Here is a 4,830-nt window from a genome sequence, read left to right on the forward strand (position 1 = left end):
CCCCAAAACCTCCCTCCAAACCCCAAATTCACCCCTCGGACCTCCAGAATCCTTCCACAGGACCCCTCAGGGGTCGTTCCCCACGAAAAAGTGCGGCAAACGTGAGGGGAGAAAAAGGGCGGGAAACGTGAGGGGAGAAAAAGGGCGGGAAACGTGAGGGGAGAAAAAGGGCGGGATCAAGTGGGGAGATCAGTGGAATATTGGGGGGGGGTCAGTGACGCTGAGGGAAGATCAATGGAATATTGGGGGGGCATCTATGACATTGGGGGGGTCAGTGACACTCGGGTGGGGATCAATGATGCTGTGGGGGGGTCGATATCAGAGGTTATCAGAGGAAATCGCCGCCGCCGTCCTCCCGTGCCCAGAGCCCCGGCAGGACCCCAGCGCAGCTCCGGCTGCAGGCGGAGCAGGAGCGGCTCCTGCCGCCCGCAGCGATCCCGGTCCCGATCCCGACCGCAACGCCAGCTTGGGCCTCAGGCCCCGAGACCCTCAACCCGCCCGCCGGGGGGGGCCGCACCTCTCGGGAGCCGCAGCCGACACTGACAGGACCCGAACCAGAACGCCCGCTCCCATTCCCGGCCCCGCCTGGCTCCGCGCAGGGCCGCGAGCAACCTCGGCTCGGCTCGGCTCGGCTCAGCTGCGAGGGGCGGGGCGGGGTCGCGGGCGATGGTCCCGCCCCCAAGCCGGGGCGTGCTCGGGGCGGAGCCGGGGCGGGCTCGGAGCGGAGCCGGGGCGGGCTCGGGGCGGATCCGGGGCGGGCTCGGGGCGGATCCGGGGCGGATCCGGGGCGGGCTCGGGGCGGAGCCGAGGCGGGCTCGGGGCGGAGCCGGGGCGGGCTCTGGGCGGAGCCGGGGCGGGCTCGGGGCGGAGCCGGGGCGGGCTCGGGGTGGGCTCGGGGCGGAGCAGGGGCAGAGCCGGGGCGGGCTCGGGGCGGGGCCGGGGCGGAGCCGGGGCTCTGTGAGGCGGGGCCGGAGGCAGCCGGGGCCGGGCAGTACCGGGGGCGCGGCTTCAGGGGCGCGGGGCGGGTCCCAAGTGCACGGCGCCGGGACCCCACCGGGGCGTTCCTCACCGAGCCCATAGAGCAGCAGCTACTTCCGCCACCCTTTTGAATCCCCGCGATTGGCGGGCTCGCTGAGGCATCGGCAGTGCTGATTGGACAGCGGGCCCCGGGAACCGCCCCCGCCCCCCGGCCCGCGCTGAGGGCCCGGGGCCTCCGCCCTCAGACCGGCTCCGGCTCCAACCCGGCCCGGGCTCTGCTCCGGTCCCCCCGGCCCGCCCTGAGGGCCCGGGGGCTCTGCGCCGAGACCGGCCTTGCCCCTCCCCGCCTCGCCCTGTAGTAGATTTCTGTTTGGTTTGTGGGAAGAAACAGGTGTGAGAAGTGAGATTTGTGCTGGAGAGGTGCTGCTGGGAAGAAAGGATGGAGTAAATCTGCTCCAAGGATGTGCGATGAAGAATTCAGGGTCAGAGGTGGGCAGTATTTATAAACTGTCTCCATATTTCCCTGTATCTCTGGGTGTTTGGATTGAGCCTGGGATTGTCAGCTATGTTATAAACAAGCCAACCCGGCTACTGAACTCCCAATGAACGTTTGGAAACCCTTGCACAGAAAGACAAGGTAGTAATGATTCCAAAGGAGAAAATGTAAATGAAGGGTAACGATTGCTGGGAAATTTCCTTAGGAATTGTGAACCTCACACAAACGGAATTTAGGAGGTGGAATCCCAGTTTCAGCCTTGGGCACGTGCAGGAGAAGAGGGATCCTTATTCACAGCAAGGAAAGCCCGGTGCCCCAGCGTGTCAGTGCACACAGTGCAATGTCCAGGAAATGAGCGGCAGGGACTGGCAGCAGCTGCAGGTGAGAGCTGTCACAGGCTGATTGAGGGGACAGAGCAGCCCCAGGTGAGAGCTGTCACACTGATGAGGGGACAGAGCAGCCCCAGGTGAGAGCTGTCACACTGATGAGGGGACAGGTGGAAGCTGTAAAGGATAACGAGGGGGCGGGTCCTGCCAGCACTGCTTTAAGAGGGGAGCCCGAGCTCAGTTTGGCACGGAGCTGCGGGAGGAGAGGGGTTTATGCTGGGCTCCCAGGTGAGGCTCATGGAAGGATGGTGAGTTCATCTCACAGGGGCTGGGGGAGGCCTTGGGCGTGGAACATTACTTCAGGAGGTGCTGAGGGACAAACCTTTGTGCCGAGCAGCAGCAGCACAAAAGGTTGAAATAAGTTTTGGTTTGGCATGTAGTGATGGGATTGGCGTCTATGGTGTGCTAGTGTTATCTAAAGGTTTAAACTTTAATGTTTATTTTTAAAGCTTTAAGTTAATGAATTAATATAGGTTGCAAGACATGGGCTTTTTCCTTTTTATTTGGCTAGCGGGAGGTCTTTAACTTTGGGGGCGCTCTGGGTATATGTTCTGGAGTATTATTGAGGGGATTGGACGTGGGGTTGTTTTTATTATATTCAGTAGTTTGACTGGGGGTGATAAGAGTTGGCTTTTTTTGCTGGAATTTTTTTGGGGTTGTCTGTTTGAAAATTTATGTATTTATGCAGTTAAGTGTAGTGGTGTTTCCGGTGTAACTCTTCAGCTTATGTTATTGTTTGTGTGTTTGAGGTGGTCCACTTGTCTTACGCCCTGACCGATTGGCCAACAGATCTGCTGAGATCATACATCGATGTTTGTTTTATTTCTTGTAGCCGAATAAGAGACAGCAGCCCGGTGACAGCAGGAAATTCCCAGAGGGCGAGGCGGCCTTCTGTGGCACCCGACATGGATTCTCATCCCCAGACGTCCAAGAGATAAGTGGAGGGTTCAGAGCCACAGAGGGGATGAAAGTGGAGTGCTGGGTCAGGACTTGTCAGGAGGGGTTTTTGAGTCAGGTTTGGAGATAGGGATGTCCAAGATGTGCCAATTGAGAGTACAGGTGTACCAGCCCGACCCAAACCCGAAGGAGTAGCCCTAAAGACATGCCCGTTTCCCTGAGTGCGGGTACAGGCAGGAGCCCTTATGCAGGACAATGCTAGAAGGCCTGGCTGCGAGGTGTAGGGCTCTAAAGAAGTTGGGTTTAGAAGGGGGGAGGTGTAGCCACACACACAGAGGCTGAGGTAAAGGACTCAAGGACTAGAGGACACACGGTGAAAACCAGGGGAACAGGCTAGGATACAAGTCAGAGTACAGGTGTAGCGGCCCTCACAGCACTGCTACCAGCACACTTCCCCTGAGAGCAGGTGCAGGCAGCAGCCCTAGTGCAGGAACACACCAGAAGCTCTGACCTGTGCAGACACTGTCAGGCTAGGGCCAGGCAGGAAGCGATAGTGGGGAGCAGGATCCAGCAGGGCTGGGGATAACGGGGGTTTCCCGCCCCACCCACCCTGGGATTCCCTGTCTCTCCGCAGCCGGTGGAAGTGCTCCTGATTTCCCTCTCGAGGCGGCGGTTGGTAAGGCTTCGTGCCTTTTGCCACCGCAAAGAGTTCGGCTCTGTCAGCCTCTGCCCTGTCTCAGGGCCACGTTTAGGGTAGGCAGGGAACAACTGTGGATGTACCTGTCCTGCGTGCGGGACAGCTCTTGGGACCCTAACGGTGCAGAGCGTCCCCGGCTGCAAGGTCTAGGGCTCTGAAGAAGCAGGGTTCAGAAGGGGGGAGGTTACAGTGATGCACACAGAGGCTGAGGTAAAGGACTGAAGGACTAGAGAACACACAGTGAAAATCAGGGGTACAGGCTAGGATACAAGTCAGAGTACAGGTATCCCGGTCCTCACAGTGCTGCTTCCAACACTGTTTCCCTGAGAGCAGGTGCAGGCAGCAATCCTAATGGCAAGGCAATGCCAGAAGTCCTGAGAGGTGCAGGCAGTAACCCTAAGCTAGGGCCAGGCAGGAAGTGACAGTGGTGGGGCCGAGTCCACAGGGTTGAGGTTCACCGGGGATGTCCACCCTGCGTTCCTGTCCTGCTCTAACCGGGGATGCTCACAGCCCTAATGGAGGCCACGGTGGGTGGGCTCGGTGCCAGTAATGCCTCTAAGGCTTTGGCGCTGCGAGCGTCAGCCTCCGAGCTCAGCTGAAGCACACACGGGGCCCGAGGACCCGGTCCTGCTTAAGAGACGGTGAGTAGCAGAGCTGCTGGTTTTTGGCTGATGTGCAGCTAAGATTATGCTTTGATGTTTGGTTTTCTTTATTGTAGCTGACTAGGAGACAGCAGGCAAGTGACAGGAGGAATTTCCCAGAGGCATAGGCGGCCTTCTTTGGGACCCAGCGTGGATTCACCTCCCCAGACATCTGAGAGATAAGTGGAGGGCTCGGAACTAGGGAGAGGATGAAAGCGGGGTGCCAGGGCAGGGGTCAGCGGGAGGGATTTTTTGAGTCGGGTTTGGAGATGGGGATGTCCCAGATGTGACCCCTTAGGCTACAATAAGGGAAAGTCTCATTCTGGATCACAGTGCTGAGGTGTGCAGGGCAGAGCAGTCCCAGGGTGTGTTGTGTCTGTTGTGCACTTTGTGTCTTTTGGGTGTCTTGTCTTTTCCTTTAGTCTTTTCAGGGGCCTGTCAAAACCTCTGGCATCAGTCTTAGCATTTCTGATCTCTGTGCTCCTCAGCCAGGTGCCTTTGTCTCAGCTGCTCGGACACTCATCAGAATCCATCTCTCTTCACAAGCATCCAGTCCGATGCCTTTTCAGGTCTTGTTCTGAGCTGTACTGACAGCCGTGCACCGCCCTGATCCATTCCGGCGGGTTAGGTCTTGTGAGAATGCAAAGACAGGTCGAGGATTCTGACCGTAGGGTTCTCGGGCATCCATCTCTGCATTTCTTGGGATAAGTCATCCCGATGGCATCTTGTTCCTGC

The 4,830-nt window shown here is 58.6% G+C and overlaps 1 long non-coding RNA gene across 1 annotated transcript; it reads left to right on the plus strand.

Annotated features, from left to right (window-relative positions):
- Nucleotides 1–1,246: 1,246 nt before the first annotated feature.
- On the plus strand, nt 1,247–4,521 carry LOC136304713 (uncharacterized). Its single transcript, XR_010724749.1, has 3 exons — nt 1,247–1,467; nt 1,680–1,855; nt 2,693–4,521. It is a non-coding gene; the product is annotated as an uncharacterized lncRNA (long non-coding RNA).
- Nucleotides 4,522–4,830: the final 309 nt, after the last annotated feature.

Source organism: Chamaea fasciata, unplaced genomic scaffold, assembly GCF_029207755.1.
Source record: "Chamaea fasciata isolate MVZ Bird 193981 ecotype frontalis unplaced genomic scaffold, bChaFas1.0.hap1 SCAF_149, whole genome shotgun sequence".
In the NCBI taxonomy this organism is placed as follows: Eukaryota; Metazoa; Chordata; class Aves; order Passeriformes; family Sylviidae; genus Chamaea; species Chamaea fasciata.